We start from the raw sequence: 17,739 nt of genomic DNA on the forward strand, positions 1-17,739 counted from the left end.
CTTTTAAAATCCAAAATATATATTTGGTAGTCATTTGGTGAATTATATATTTGTCTTGGTTGATTTCATGATTCCTTTACACCTTACTTGTATTGATATGTGACCATACTGTTTGCTCTTGTATTGCTACTTGTTGGTTTTGACTTCTTCATCGTTATCTAATCATTGTGGCTTTATGATGCCCTCTGGGGTACAAGTGTTGTACGTACTACTCTTCTTTGCGCTTTTGTTGAGTGCGAGTACGATCCGGAGCTCCGGTTCTAAACCTCGTGGGCGATACGTGAGGGTGACATCTTTAGTTATTCGGGGTGAGCTACCCGTCATCCGTGGTTTTGAAAAGACCTCCTCTATCTATTTAAATGTTTTTGTATTCGACGGACAATATGTAGCCTTCGGGTATTTTCGGACTTCTATTCCGTCCTATGTTAAACTCTTGTACCCTTTGACCGATTTTTGGGATTGTCGGACATTTCTTGTTATAATAAGTATTTAAAACTTGATAACTTATTCTTAAATAAATTTTCCGCTTATTTAACTTGTTATTAGTAATGTGGTTCGCCTACTCGAAGGGATAGTGTAGGTGCCACCACGACTCGTGAATTGGGTCGTGACACTTGTACTCTTTCTTTCTTCAATTAGCTTAGATGGTTGAGTAGTAATTTTTGATATTATTATTATTTTAAGATATCACCGTATAAGTTTTATACTCGGATGAATATGAAATTCCATGATGACAATGGAGAATTTATGTGATCTTTCCATTTATTTTGTTTTCTTCCTTTTAGATTATGTTTTCTCTTAATTTTTCGTCCTACTACGACAACTCTTACTTTCTGTTGTAAGATTTCTTTCCCTCCTAATTATTTTTTCTTGAGAATCTTTATTTTCTAGCATTCAACTAATTGTTTGAAGGCGAAGATTTAAGTTGAAGACAACATTTTTGTAATTCTATTCCAATGTCTTAGATTTTCTGTTAGTCTTTACTTGGTATATCATGCTTCTATTATTCTTTCTCATTTTTGGCTTGTAATATTTCCCGTCAAATTTATTGTTTCTTTCGACTTCAACCCATAGCAATTTATGATAAGATTGTGCATTGTAATAGCAATAAATATCGATTGAATAGAATCACCTTCCATGAGTTTGGCTTGCATTTTTACCTTCAAATTTCGTGTAACTTACAGCTTATTCTAAATTTATTTACATCGTTATAGAAGATTTGTACTTATTAGAATGGAATACACGTGCAACGCACATGTCCAAGGACTAGTTTAATTAACAAATTCCAAGACACAATAATTAACAATCAAAGAAAAGATAGTTTTTGTATGAAAAAAAAATTGGTTCGAGGCCAACGGCGTATCTAGCATAGTAAATGGGGGACCCAAGACTTTTGTAACCCAAAAATAAATTTTTGGAACTAAAATAACCCATTAAAAAAAAAAAAGAGCCAAAAAAATAGAACACGCGCGAGGATTATGTGCGTAAAAAGACAAAGTGTAGTTTTACACTTGCCTTTAACTGCACGGAATGCGTAAAGAAAGACAAATAAATCAGGACCTTCCTTCTTCCCCAACCGGTCCCCCAATTAAAAAAAAAAATCAGCCATTAAAGGTCGCTTTCCGAGGTCCCATGCGATCAAAAACATCGTTTTTGTTGATTCAAACCCAAAAAGTCAATATATTTTTGGTATATTGAAGTCGAAGAAGTTTTCTTCGTAATAAAGCGGCGTATAATTCAATTCAAAAACTCAAAATCAAAGCTTCAATCTAGGTATTTTACTATGATTTTTCTATTACATTATTAACCTAAGCATTACTATTGTGTATTATTTGCGAATATGGACAAAAAACAAAACTTTTACACACTTTTTTTGTGCGCAAAAGGGCTGTTTCTGCCCCTTTTTTTCATTTTTTTTTATTTTTTTTATTTGTTTATTTGTTGTTTATTTGTTATTTGTTTATTAATTGTTTATTTAGTATTTGGTAATTGTTAGATTAGTTATTTCAATTGTTAGACTAGCTAATTATTTATTTAGTTTTTGTTAAGCCAATTGTTTATTTGTTAATAATTTGTTAATTATTTGATTAGTTAGTTAATTGTTTATTTATTAATTATATGCTAATTTTTTGCTAGCTAATTGTTAATTTTTTGATTTGTTAATTATTAATCTTTATATCTTTAATTGTTAATTTATTTATTTGCTAATTAGAAATTGAAAATCCTTAGTTTAGGATTCAATCCTTTGTATAATTTCTCGGTAAAAGATTACATAACTAATACAACGTATTAAAGATTAATTAAAAAAATAATGATTAATTTAAAATGCGTAAAAATATACCACTTTAATCCTTACTTCATGTATTAATGATTAATTTAAAATGCCTAAAATAGGTAGGACACCTCCGTGGAGCCGGGGCCCTTCGACAACGAGTAGGTACTTTATCTACGACAAGATGAAAGCATAGGTCCCAAAGATATGGGATGCATCGGTATCCTCTAATAGAGTGGTCCGTACCTGTTCGGGGGAGTTAGCGTGGGATATTCTAGAGGCTATTCCCCCACATCCTCGTGTCATAGATATACTACATCGGGGAGGTATCTACCGGTGCATCGAGGTTGGTCGGTTTGTGCATGATAGGGCTCTAGTGACGGCCATGATTGAGCGCTGGCAACCGGAGACCCATATATTTTATCTCCATACTGACGAGGCTACCATCACCCTACAGGATGTCGAGGTGATTTATGGTCTACAGATTGATGGACAAGTATTGTATAGAGTGGAGCCTCCGCACCTATCGTATCCCCGGGAATTGACTAGGTTCCTTTGGTTTTGTGCCTCATCAGAGGGATATGCGTGGCCGGAGTCGGTTGTTGCGGTCCTCCCTCCATGCTCACTTGCGCCTCGTAGATCTGCAGGATCCGATTGACGAGGCGACTCCTCAGGCTGATGTTGACCGACGTGCTCGCTTATATCTTCTCATCATATTCGGGGGCATCATGTTCCCGAACACGTCGGGTGCGGATATGAGCATGAGGTATTTGCTCTTTATTGAGGATCTAGACCAGCTGGGATGTTACAGTTGAGACGCCGCTGTCCTGGCTTACATGTACAAAGGATTTGATCGAGCCTCTATGGGCTAGAGGCTTAAGGTCGCTGCATTTATCCATCTTCAGGTAATATATTTAAGTGTCTGTAATAAAACACTAAATATATTTTTTCGAAACGACGACTGATAAATAATTTTTTGATGACTATGACAGGTATGGGTGTGGACTAGGTTGAGACCTTTTCAGCCCATAGCTGCTCACCCTCCCGATGACTATGTTGCTGAGGATATACCATACGAGCGGAGATGGTCGCTAGGTCGTACCAGAGGTGTGGAGACGCACCATGTCATTCTCCCGTTTAGGGATCAGTTAGACCGCATGACGGCGCCCGAGGTAAGTTTTTTTTATTTAACATTAGTTTGTTATTTTTGTTAGTCTTTTATTATTAACTAGTTGAATTCCTTTTATAGGCTTTCATATGGACGCCGTATGATTAGATTTTGGGTCAGCTGCCGGCGTTTTGTAAGGCTAGTGAGCACATGTGGATGGCACGGTGTCCATTAATCCATATGGACATCGTTGAGCATCACGCACTAGACCGCGTGTTACTGCAGTTTGGGCATGTACAGAACATACCCGCGGCTACACTTTAGGAGTACACCCACTATACCAGGGACGAGCGTTCGAACGACAGTGCGGCATGGCAGGCGCGTATGCACCAGGAAGTCGATGCATGGAACGTGAGGATGACGACTCTAGCGGCGATTGGACATGACACTACGGTCCATGAGTACATGACGTGGTACATGCGTATCACTCACTCTTTGATTGCCAACCCTTCGACGCCGCGTCCTGATGGCCGAGGATATGCATCACTCTCGCAGCGTATGAGGCGCTGGTAAGTTTTATTAGTCTTAAACTTAATCCATTGTCTTATTATGTATTACGTTACGAATTTATTCAATTCTTAAAATTTGCAAATATATGCAGCTACGGATGACTCTGATGATACGCCATGAGAGCATGCCCCGAACGGAGTCCACTGACCCCGGGATAGTGGCATATGCAGCACGGATAGTTCAGCTTATCGACACTGGTATGACACGGGCACAGGAGTGGCATCGTGTCGATGAGGATGGTCCAGAGCCCGCTCTAGAACTTGTACCAGAGGGTGTTCCAGAGGGTGGTAGGGATGATAGAGGTGGTCGGGCTGATAGAGGTGGTCGGGCTGGCAGAGGTCTAGTAGATGAGCCTGATGATATAGCCCATCAGGCTCCGTCGGCTATAGATATCCCGTCGACTTCTTCTTCCAGGCCATAGACTTCACAGAGGCCTGGATATATGCCAGAGATTTCCCATATGATGATCCTTGTTCATCATTTCCACAGGTGCCAGTTAGTGATCTACATATGGGAGACGGAGATGAGGACATAAACTTGGGTATTATTTTCGATGACTACTTTCTTCGTCCTACAGCCAGGCCTACGGCACCATCTGCATCTCCGGCTCCGCGGGCTACTCAGGAGCCCTCTCACATGCCATCTCGGGGAGCCCGTGACACACGGGTTTATTTTTTTATAATAAAATAATGTATTAATTAATTATTTTATTAATCTAAACTAAATTATTTACATGTATTATAGGTTCATTCTTAGAGCACCGTGGACCCGTCTCCCCTCTTGTTCGGATTGACCCGTCTCCGCCTCCGGCTACGGCTCCGGGTAGCGCTCGGGGAGACACGTTGAGGGCGGCCTAAGGAGCTCTCGACCGGCCATCTCAGGAGGCCGTCGACACACAGGTTTATTTTTTTACAAAGAAATAATTTATTAAATAATTATTTATATGTTATTTCATGTTTAGTTTACGAAACATTAAATTGTTTATATGTTATTTCAGGTTCATTCTCCTTGCACTTTCTTGTGGTCCGGTCTCCTTCGATTGGTGTCTCCGAGGCATCTGCGAGGCTACTCGGGTGAAGATCGCGCCGTCTCCCACGGAAACATATTTTCACCCAGGGCCTGAAGAAGGGAAGAAAGGATGATCATGCCATAAATCATCCTGTCATTAAGAGGAGGAAAGAGGATCCCGATGATAGTAAGGGTGGTGGGGTTAGGAGGATCCTTAGGCCTTAGGAGATTGTATATTTGTAAATAAAATGTAAATTTTATGTTAATATTATATATATTTTTGGGTATTATTTTTTAATGATAATTAGTTATTTTAGTATTTATTGTCGATTAATAATAACTCGTTCGACGTCCTATATTAATTAGAACCCTATAACGACGATCTAAATGTATATGTATAACAAGTTTTCAAACTTACTTCGGAGCACTTTAAAACCCCTAAAACGACGATCGGAATGTATATGTATTCTTGATGTAATGAGTCGATATTATTGTACACTAAAAAAAATATTAAGTTCTATATAAATTATTTATATTCCGTTGTTTTGAAACGTGACTAATTTTCGGTCAAAGTATGGAAAAAAGCTTAATTTTGAGTTTGATTTCCAAAGAAGGGTTGGGGTGCCCCGAGGGAGGGTTTCACGCACAGATTCTGTGCGTGAAAGGAGAAAAACTTTAAATGTACACTTTGGTCCTTTCACGCACAGATTCTGTGCGTGAAGCCTATTTTGGTTCTTTTTTTTTTTTTTTTTTTTTAACGGGTTAGTTTGGTTCCAAAAATTTATTTTTGAGTTAGAAATGTCTTGGGCTCAGTAATTGGGGGTTCAATTGAACCCGCAACTTTCGACGCGGGTATTAATTTATGTGTAAAAAATTATTAAAATTCTAACAAATAGTAGATATGAACCCATAACTTTAAAAATATAATGGGTTCAATACTAAAATTTTTAAGGTTGAACCCCTGGAATTTAAATCCTAGATCCGCCTCTGTTCGAGGCAAGATACAATGAACTACTCATGCATCTTCTAATATGCACTCAAATAAAAGTTTCAGAGAACTCTTAAATCTTTCAATTGCTTTTGTAAGAATTTAGGGTGAAATAACACAAGAGTTTGGAAGGAAGTGAAATGATAAAGCCAAAGGATACATAAATCAAGTTATCAATTTCGGCATATAGGATATATATTTATAGAGATTCAACATGTATCCGACATACCTATTCAACAATAGATGAACCTTTAAAGATTGGATGACACCTTTTCATAAAATATTATGTCTAGTCTAAAAGGGCAATTTAAATTTTGAATCACCTTCCAAATATATACCAACATGTCTTCCCTTTCAACCTAATTTAATCTTCTTGAGAGTATTTTATATTGTTAAGAGCAGGGTTTTTGTATCAAGGATGTGCTTCGAGTCGAAGAATCCTACCGAAGTTGCAAGTGAGCTCGAATGCCTCGGATTAAATAAGGAACTTTGAATTAGGAGCTTGAAGCTTCTTGAACATTGTTACATAAGTGAACAACGATGTGTTAGGAGCGGTAGCCAGGACCCTAGAGGGGTGCCAGCCATGAGCAATGGCAGGGCGCTAGGAGCGGTGGCCTTGATAGTGGATCTAAGAGGGGTGCCAACCATGACCAACTGCACCCTTAAAAAAAAAATACCAGCCATTTGATCAACTGGGCCAGATGGGTGTCAGGAGTGGTGACCTGGATCAAAGAAGTGGTGCCAGTCGTGACCAACAAGATCGTTGATCCTCAAGCGGGGGCGATTGTTGTGTATCAATTGTTCCTTATTTAATTAAAAAGAAAAATACTGATGGGTTTATTGTCTTGAGTGGACTCTCTCACCTAATAGACTAGTCTTTTGGGTTGGTTTATCCTATAACATTCAATTAGCAGATGACAAAGTGAAACAACATAATTTTGTGATTAAGCTGTATCCAGCCGGTTTGTTGATAATAAAACTAGGGGTGGCAAATGGGCCACTTGGGCTAAAGTTGGGCGGGTCAAGATGGGCTAAACTTGTAGATGAGCCAAAGCCTAACCCTGCCCAAAGCTTGTTTGGGCTAAGATGGGCTGGTTCAAGATGGGCTAAATGAAGGGTCATAACCCAACCCGCCCAACTTAACCCACCTTTTCAACATTTTGAGAAAGAAAAAATTACATAAGCTACCTACTTAAAGACTCTTTATTACAAAACATAACGATATTTTTCCTTATTTACAAAATGTTGCGGATCTTCATTTCTAATACTTTAAGATATATTAATTATTTAAATTTTTTTATTTTTTTTTTATTTTTGTTTTTTTAAATTCGCTCAATACTTAAAAAATTCAGTCAATTTTTTGTGCATAAAACATGTATGAAATGTGGTATATGTGTGCGAACTTTTAAACACATTTCATACATTTTTCATATACAAAATTTTGAACGATTTTTTTAAGCCTTAAATATTGTATGAATGTTGTTGTAGTTGTAATAATTTTCCGAAAACCTAACATGAATGTTATATACAAAAAATGTGAGCGAAATTCTAAGCCTAGAGCGAGATATACATAATTCATACTATTTTATACACAAAATGAGCAAAAGCTTTAAGCCTTGAACCAGATATATACATTTCATATAGTTTACATACACTAACTTCTTAGCGAACTTTTTAAGCTTTGAGCGAGATATACATATTTCATACATTTTTCATACACAAAACTTTGAGCGATTTTTTTAAGCCTTGAGCAAAAAAAAAAAAATTAATTTTTTTTGTAAAAAATAAAAAATGTTTTTTTAAAAAATAAAAAAATGTTTTTTTAAAAATAATATTTTAAAAATTTTATTTTTAAAAAAAAAACTTGAGCGAAAATTTCATATATATTTTGTAAGAAATCTATTGCTATGTTTTGTAAATTGAAAAGTTTAGTTATATTTCGTAATACTTTTCTTATTATGTATATATAGGTTAATCTCCCTTTGAGAAATTAAAAATATCGATATTCTTTGATTGTAAATATTCTCTCGCTCATGCTTTTCTAAATAAACGGCGTTTTGAAAATCAAATTTAAATATATTTTTTGGATATGAAAAAAACTCAAACGTATGCTTTTACTCAAAATAATAAAGATATTCACTGTAATATTTCCTCATAAGTTGTCCTAGCTAGTACATAAATTATATTCGAAATTATTCCAAAAATTAATCAAAAGAAAGTTAAATGTTAATTGACGTAATGAATATTTATTTTGTCAGATTCCTCTCTTTTACCCCTTTGTCTTATTTATATATTTTTAAGGTTGTCTTGTACATAACTAAGAGTGGCAAACGTATGTCGGATATGGGTGGGTCGAAAATAGGTTAAACAAAAACGGATAAGCATAGACCCTCAGGAAAAAAAATTAAAAACTTCAAATAAAAAGTTACTAGTAAAAAAATTTAAATAAGGAAATAAAAAATATAAAAAAATAAAAATAAAAATAATTACAAAAATAAATTTAAATAATAATTAAAAAAGAAATTAATCATGTTTTGTAGCTTTTATCTTATAAATAGAGGACATTTGATGGGTTAATTTGGGCTCATTTGATGGGTCAATTTGGGCTAATGATTTGTGATAGGCCTGCGAATTTCCCTTCTTTTGGGGTGGTCTTTAAATTTTGCCCCTCATATTTGAAATCTTTAAATTTTGCCCTTCGGCTAAAACCCATAGGTTCCGGTTCGAACCCACGCGCGGTTAAAAATTTTAAAAAAATTCGCAAGGCGAGTTTAAATTTCGCTATGCCCCCGACGGCATACACTTGTGAAGGAATTACCAAAGTTATGCGGATCGGCATACTTATGCCTTATGGGCAGACTTGGCATAAGTATGCCGGGTCCGGCATAACTTTGATAATTCCTTCACAAGTTTATGCCGGATCCGGCATAAAAGTTTGCCCATTAAAAGTATGCCCCCACCGGCATAACTTTGTGAAGGAATTACCAAAGTTATGCGGACCGGCATACTTATGCCTTATGGGCGGACTTGGCATAAGTATCTTGGTCAAGCATAACTTTGATAATTCCTTCACAAAGTTATGCGTTAAAGATAAAAGTTTTCCCATTAAAAGCATGCCCCCCGGCATAACTTTGTGAAGGAATTATCAAAGTTATCTGGGACAGATACTTATGCCAAGTCGCCATAAGGCATGAGTATCGGGTCCGACATAAAATTTGTAATTCCTTAACAAAAGTATCTTGGTCCGGCATACACGCGAACCAAACCTTGTCTTGCGATTTTTTTTTTAATTTATGCTTAAGCGGGGGTTCGAACTCGAACCTCATGATTTCGGCGCGAAAGCTCAAAGTTGCAATGCGAAGGGCAAAAATTAAAGACCAAAGAATATGAGGGCATAATTTAAAGACCACAGATATGAGGGGCAAAATTTAAAGACCAACCCAAAAGAAGGGCACTCTGCGCAAAAAAATGTAGGCCAACTTGGGCTTAGCCCAAATCAGCCCATCTTCAAAATCACTCTACCCCAAACCCATTAAAGCTTGGGCGGGTCAAATGAGTTTGGGCTAGTTTTGCCACCCCTAAATAAAACTACAGTAGGATCACATTTAGTCCTTATAAGAGGACTCCTTGTTTCATGCCCAAACAAATATCCTTCAAACCTACTGTATGAATCATTGACATGTCATGGCCCTCGTTGAATATCTATAAGAAAATTGGATGATTTGAATTTGCTCTGATTAAGCACCTTATTCTTCATTACAAGTCTTTACAAGTTCTGGAAATTGTAAAGTGCATTGTAATACTCATTATTTTACATTATAAGTCTTCACAAGTTCTGGAAATTGTAAAGTGGCCACCAGTGGCGGAGCCAGGATTTTGACTGAGGGGGTTCAAAAAGGGTTCAAAAATATAAAGAAGTAGACAAACGAAGAAATTGAGGGGTTCAAAATCTATTATATATACGTAAAAATTAATTTTCACCTTATATATACGGTGTAATTTTTCGCCGAGGGGGTTCGGATGAAACCCCTCAAGCCTTACTGGCTCCGCCCCTGGTGGCCACAGGAAGAGCATCTCTCTCTGTCTATTCAAAGATCTGAGACTGCTAGTTTAGTTAGTGACATTGGTTCCCTATCCCTACCGATCTCTACCATCCGGCGGGGTCCGGAACAAGTGGGTAAGATTCAGGAGATGGCATCAAACATGGATTGCCATTGAAGTAGACCCTCTGAGGGAAAGCCCAACCTTTCTTTTGATCAAGTTTTTTTCCATCCTTGTTAGGTATTAAATCTGAGTGGACATTTCCATTTGGTCCAGCTTGCATCAGGACATCAGTGTATGGTTTTCTCCCATAAACAAGGCAGTATCATCTGCATAGTTAGAATATCATCAGCCGGATGAACGCCTTGATGGTCTAATGACCAAGAAATATGAATCAAATAAAGAGATAGGGAGCTTACTGTTTGATAGGCTGGGCATATGAGGTTTGTATGAAAAGGCAGGAACTTGAGTAGCATTGTTGAGGTACGGATGTTGAACGACGAGAGTCCATTGTGTATAATTGATGTTGACACCCAATTTTGTCCCGCCTTTCTTTCAAAATATTTATTTGCGCTTCTAATATTTTTGACAACTTAAGAATAGTTATTTATACTTTGCTACAATTATTAGCTTTCTATTAATATCGTCGTTTTTCATTATCCTACTTAGTCATTAGTGTTATCATTTTTTTTTTTTACATTATTATTATTATTATTATCATTATTATTATTATTATTATTATTATTATTATTATTATTATTATTATTATTATTATTATTATTATTATTATTGTCATTATCATTATTATTTTCGTCATATTGCCATCGCTTAATATTATGATCGTCATGATCACTGTTAACATTCCTATTTATCATCTTACGCGAAAATGCATCACATTTACATTACTACTTATTTTCATACCTTATAAATGTTATCGCGCAGCTATTACGATATCATATAATTTTATTTTTTATTTTGAGTACTAATAAATATATTTTATATTAAGCAATATTTTAGCACACGTTAATTTAAATTAAATAAAGAGTGTCTTTCATTTTTAATTTAGCAGCCCAAATAAATATTAGGAAGAAAGCATATTAAGTCCAAGATAAATAGGCTTCATATTAGCCCAATTTATATAAAAAATCTGATCATTATTTTGGCTAATATTAGCCCAAGAAAAGAGCCCAATCCACACAGCCCATTCCCATACCCTCCTTGCCATGTGGACGCCACGCGAGCGCCCCGTCAGCGCCACATAGGAGCCAAACAGTCACAAGCACACGCCTCCCACACACTTCACACATGCTGACCACTCACCTCCCACAACCTTGCACGCACCCAGCACCCTCCTCTCTCATATTTTCGTGACTTACCCATTTTACCCTCATTTAATCCACCCGAAATTCCCATGCTACCCTTGAATCACCTAAAAGTTGCTAGGGTTTCTTTTCCCTTCCTTCCACAGCCGTCCCTTCACTTTCTCTCTACCTTAACAGAGAAAGTTTTGGCTTCATTCTCCATTTTTGGAGAGATTTTGACTCTATCTTCGAAATCAGATATTGGTATGGCCATTTCAAGCAATTGCTTCAGGTGAATCACTGTAAATCTCCAGTTCTTTATCTACATGTGATTCTCTCTCAGAAAAGTTTCCTCTTCCGAATACGATTTGAAAAAGATCCCTGCTGGTCTTGGTTCTTTGGGATCCGATTGTTTTTTTTTTTTTGAAACTCAAAAGAATCCCGCCCAAAATTTCGGCCTTGAAAACCTAGTTCATGGTTATAAATAGGGGGGGGGGGTAGCATTCATTTAGAGGGGGTTTTTTTTTGGGGTGACAGTTTTTACTAAAAAATATAAAGAACAGTCGACATATTACTTGGTTTTTGTTTTTTTTTTTTATCTAAATTTTGGGTTGGTTCAAGAAAATTCGGGTTTGTTGCGTTTGAGTATAGATCCGAGACCTGAAAGCCCTAGTTTCACTGCACCCGAGAAAGGTAATCTTCTTTCCTCATCCTAGCTCTATATTTTTAGTTATCTTTGCTTTCATGTGATATTAGCTTAGTCTTACTTATATAAGTAGTATTTCAGTCTTTGTTTACTTGTTCTGGCCTCTGTGAATATTTTGTGATTTCTCCTTGTTGTGGTTTGCCATAAAACCTGTAAAGAAATCAATCAAATGATTCAGATGTGCTAGAATCAAGCCGGCGACTTTGACATGATTTGAGGATTGTTGGCTATTTGTGCTTCCTATTTGATTTAGAAATCATGAGTGTTAAAGATTATCGTTTGGTTGCAAGGCTGTCTTTAGGAATTTAACAAGATTCCTAAAATAAGGTTTTGTCATATGAATTTAGTTCAATAGAATGATTTGTAATTTGGGTTCACTAACCTCTAAAAATCAGATCTTTTTCCTATTTATGGATGTTGGTTGTGTAATCCCTATTTGAATTTCTTGGTCCTTGTTGGTTAATAGTTTGATAAAGATTAGCTAAAAGAAGATATAGTGCATCAACAATTATTGAGAAGTCCGGTAGAAGTATTTAATTTCTCTTTAACTTCATATCTTGGTCTGCATATGTGGTCTGGTTAAGAATGATATTACCTCTTAATGTGCTATTCAAATTTAGTTAATTGTAGAGTGTTTAAAGAATGATATGTCCTTCTAACTAATTGGCAATAGGTTCCTGTGGTAAGCTCTAACATATCCTGGAATAATAAATCACCAAATTTAATCTTATCTTTAAGATTCAGTTGTTTAAGGTCCGATTTTTTTGTCTATGTTTTAGTAAGTAAGCTACGTTCGAGAAATGTTGTTTGAAGTGTTCATTTAAAATCAGTTTTACGTTCTATGAATAAGATACTTGGAAGTAATTAAAATATGGACCATTAGTTTAAGACCTGATGTTGCCCCTTTAAAGAAAAAATGTGATTGAGCATGTTAATTCCCTTGGTTCTTTGGATAGTTATTTTTACAAGAGGTACCTACTTCTAGAAAGCGAGTTTTGTTTTCATGTTCATCATCATCAGTTATGACTTCGCTATGCTATGTTCTGAATCTATTAAAAAAAGCAACGATGTGTCATAGCTTCCATGTATTTCTAATGTGAAAAGCATGTTGCAGTGGATTACTTGGGGTCTTTGTACTCTTTGATTCTTATTCTCTTATTGTAGTAATGTTTCTTCCTCTTCTCTTTATCTTCATACTTGAATAATGAAAATGCTCCCCTTTGCTGTCTTATAGCGATGCCTTGTTCTACTTGTTTATGGTCAGTCCTTGCAATATAGTCACATTAGTCATCTTTGAGGTTCTCTCTAAGTCACGTGTGGCACTAGAGTCGCAAGTTTGGATGACCAAGTGTCGAATCTTCCTTTACATTAGTGTCAAAGTTTGTTCTTGAGTGCTAGTTGTCCATGCTACTTATGAAGATTGTGCTTTTCTTTTACATTTTTTCTTTAACAAAAAAATAGATTTCCAGGTTTTTACTTTAAGAGTTAACACCCATCTCCCCTTTTCTATGATTTCTGGAAACATGGTCATATTATGAATTGTTGATTTAGTTTTTGAAAGACTCTTTGTCATCTTAACATGTTCGTAAAATTTAAACTGAGTTATGATATTCTTCAAAAGTAATAGAGCATCTTGTTTGATGTTATCTTGTTAGAATTCCTTGTGTTTACGAATACGCATTTTTTACCCCTCTTCTTCTTTGCATAACTTGGGGAATTTTCAAATCCCAAATGCCAATGAGATGCTACTGAATTCGAGATGAATTACTCCTGTCCTTGGATGGGCTGACTGCCGTAGTCCTTTAAGCCAAACGATGCACTTAGTTTCAGCACTTTGCTGAGTTTGCTGTTTTGTTTTTAACCAAAAATAAATAAATTTGCTGAACTTCAAAACTCATTTTGCTGTGATGCCTTGCTGAAATTACTGTTATTTCGTTGATATTTGCTACAATTTGAGGTAAAGGAAATGGTTGCTATGCTTGTTGATGAAGTCACTGTTATGCTCAAAATACTCTTGTGTTGCTGCTTTATTGCTATTCGATGTGGCTGCCTCTTGTGGTTGCTTGTTGCTGCAATATATGACTGAGATCTTTGGTGCTACTTGGTTTGCAACTATTGCATTTTATTTGCCAAACAGCTACTGCCATATTTGTGACTTAGCTGTTGTTTTAAAGAAATAGATATTGCACCTGAATTGCTATCTAAGAACAGTTGTTACTTCTTGAGCTAACTCATTGGCATATGCTGAATAAATGAACAGATCCTACACTTGATAAGGAAATGTAGCAGCAACTATATTTTGATACGTTGCTGTCTCTGATAAAGAACAGATTGCTACACTTAAGATGTTTTTACTGATTCGAACATATACTACACCTGGGCCGACGAAGAGATGACTTGAGGCATCACTTTTAAAAGAACGGATTTCTATACTTGATTGAAAGTTTACTGATCTGAACATGTTTAACTTAGCAAATATGCTTTCTCTTAACCTACCATGTCCTTAAAAGTGATTCGCGTAGCGATTCTTTGAATCCTGTCGATTTTGGTTGTGCTTGTAATTAAGTTTCATGTTTGTTTTTCTTTGCAATTTATATTTATTGGACTTGGCTGGTCATTTTTAGAATTCCTCTTTGTATATTATTTTCCTTATTAGATCTGGTTCATGTCCTAATTCTCATTATTATCCTTTTCTTTTGCATGTACACTTTGGGAGCGACATGGAGTCTTCATAAAAGACTCTCACCGCCGCAAGCAATCTCGTTTGAGATTAATGTTTATCGCCGTTAAATCCAAGACTTGCTTTTACATCTCCAATGACGCCTCTCATGCTCTCGAAAACACACCCAAACAAAACACAACAGAGGGGAAGAAACAACGGAATTCCCCTCCTATCGCGGCAATCGACTTTACGCTTTATATATTTCTTGACTTGCTAGAATAGTTTATTTCATAGATACGGTTAAGTTAAGAGTACTTCAAATGGTTAGTCTTATGGGGGTTAATTTAGAGTTCAATAGATTTTGAAATGACGTCTTAAAGAGTTTGTTAATTTAATCTATTTTCATAGGTTAAGGATTTTTTAGTTGTTAACTTTATAGAAGTCTATCTCTAACTATACTTTAGATCAATAGAAATTTTTAATTCAGTTACACCAACCGAAATTTTAAACAAAGAAATGTCTTTGAGCATTAATAGCAAATTTTGGATAATAAGTTTACGTTTTTTTAGCATTGAGCAACCCTTTTGTGAACTAAAAGTCATTACCTTTACTCAATTCCTCTTAAATAAAAGTGGCATTTCATCCCTAAGTTGTCAAACATTTTTTAAAAAACAAAAGGTTCAAGTTTTTCTGTTTAAACAATTTTCTCAACGTATGAGTTAAATTATTGCTAACTTCAAACTCGAAACTCTTAAGTTTCTTTAAATCAGTTATTTATGTACAACTCCTTAAATTCATACAAGATGTTGGAAAATACTTTTATTTGAAAATGAGTGACGCTAAGATATATGGTTTATAAAAAATGATTTCAGTTCTTTGGAAATTAGTTATTTCTTTGTTCAAGTTTAGAAATGCATTACTATTTGCAAAACTCTCTACTTAATTATCCATATATTTTTTAGAAAATATCTTTTTTCTCAAATTACTTATAAGGTATTAATCTATTTTTCTCTTAACTTCTAATATTAACCTAAGTTTGGTCGGTAACCGTATTTAGCGGATCCTAATGGATGCCCAAGACCTTCCCGTTAGGATATTTAGAACCCTTACCTAGAGTTTATTAGGTTAGTAAGACTTTTAAGATCGGAGTTTATTTCAGCACTACTTAGTTAATAATTAGGTGTCCTAATTCACCATTAAAATAATTAGGTGGCGACTCCTTAAATAAAATAATATAGGATTCATCAATATGTTGTACTCCGCTTAGACCCGGTCCAAATGGGGTATAACAATTGAATACATAGTTCAAGTTTGTGATGGTGATCTTCAGTCCCCACCACCTTTTGAAGTTTGAATCCACATGCCAATGCACATTGATAGGGCACATATACTTTGAGCATTTCAACGCCCCCTTATTTACTCCCTTTTCACTCGGTGTCTTCCTGCAATTACACTTATTCTTTATCATCTGTTAAGGAGAATCATCGAAGAATTATTTGAAGTATTACTACTAGTAATTGTGAAGATATGAAGTATGGGAAATGCGTATAAATCTTACATGACACAGTTGCTAATGTTTTCGCAGCCACAAGAACACAAAGGGCAAGGTGTATAACTTCTATCATGAGAATTAGTCTAGTTGAAAGAAGACAAGGAGACACAACATGTTGGTTTTGGAGAGGCTAAGTACTGAGAGTAAGTGCAGATCACTCTCCATGTCACTGCATAAAACAATTCAGGCTGTTTAGAGACAGACTTAATTAGCACACACTATTTACTCCCAATCATTCAGAGAATCAAACTTACTCATAGCCCTTGTTATTCGTCGTTGATCAGGCGTGATGAAAATAGAGGGACTGACAACTTTAGCAGGACCGCAGATATAGCCACCACCTGGTGCATCCAAAGTGAAATTTTTGGGAAGTTTGACAGTTCTGTTCGTAGTCCCAGCAGAGCCAACAGCTATCTGAAATGCTGAGACAGAAGCAGAAGGGTCTTTTCCCCAGGATGCTAAAACACCACCCGAGCAGCAATTAGCAACTTGCTGGTTATAAGGGGTATTTGGAAGCAAGTCAACAATATCAGGACTTTTCTCACAGCTGTGAGGCGTATTGGATCTAAACTTTGAACAATCCCCTTGATCAGTAGCTTGTGCTCCCAACATGGACCAAATTACCTCATTCTTTGCCCATGTCCAACCTAAAGTCCATCCAGGGTTCATTATAGGACGATACATTTGGAAATTGTTCATTGTCACCACTGCCTGAAGAATGTGAAACATTCATGAACCAAATTAAGATCTCAAACTGTTTATTAGCAGTGAATGACATAATAGTGTACTTCAAATATCATTACCACATAACCATCAGGAGTCCAAGAAACCACATCCCATTTGATTGTTATGTTTCCCTTTGGATCCAATGCATCATAGGCAGCTGCAGTTATAAGTAAGAAGCTCAAATTAGAATATAGAACCTATGCGAGTAAAGGAGAGCTACTATTCGAGTTTAACATAATACCTGCACCAGAACATAACGCAAAAAGGAGAAATGTTATAGTAGCTGAGTTCCATGAAATCTTGGACTCCATGGTGGAAAGTTATGCCAAATTTCTCGACAACTTAGGTGATTTATTTAAAGTAGTTTGAAATGCAAATTCATATATCTATGTTAATGTATCTATTTAATAATGAGAGAGATTTGTGTTGAAATGGTCGCATAGAAGGATGCTTTCCTAGAAAGAGACTAAATTTTTTCAACACTGCACCTCCTCTTTGTTGATTTTTATATGCAATTGTCAAACTACAACTTTGAAGGAAGACGTATTACTAAATCAATTTTGCAAGAAACAACTCACGAGAAACTTAATAAGTAAATACTTCTCCTACTACTAGATTAAAAGAACTTAAAGGAGGAGGGACCCCATCCTTAAAATACTATCCTCCTAATGATTTATTAATGACTATCTAATTTTCTATGTTGATCTAACCACGTACGTGCTTCTTTAGTTTGTACAATATACTGCTGTTTTTAATTTTCTGTTTGAATGTTAGGTTTGAATCTTTGGAGAAACAATATTGCAAT

The 17,739-nt window shown here is 35.8% G+C and overlaps 1 long non-coding RNA gene and 1 pseudogene across 1 annotated transcript; one reads left to right on the plus strand and one right to left on the minus strand.

The window, feature by feature from the left end:
- Positions 1-10,007: 10,007 nt before the first annotated feature.
- On the minus strand, positions 10,008-17,478 carry LOC132055777 (COBRA-like protein 4; annotated as a pseudogene).
- LOC132055778 (uncharacterized) lies at positions 12,324-13,432 on the plus strand. The gene is made up of 2 exons (XR_009414648.1): positions 12,324-13,034; positions 13,073-13,432. It is a non-coding gene; the product is annotated as an uncharacterized LOC132055778 (long non-coding RNA).
- Positions 17,479-17,739: the final 261 nt, after the last annotated feature.

The sequence above is a fragment of the Lycium ferocissimum genome, chromosome 5 (assembly GCF_029784015.1).
Source record: "Lycium ferocissimum isolate CSIRO_LF1 chromosome 5, AGI_CSIRO_Lferr_CH_V1, whole genome shotgun sequence".
In the NCBI taxonomy this organism is placed as follows: domain Eukaryota; kingdom Viridiplantae; phylum Streptophyta; class Magnoliopsida; order Solanales; family Solanaceae; genus Lycium; species Lycium ferocissimum.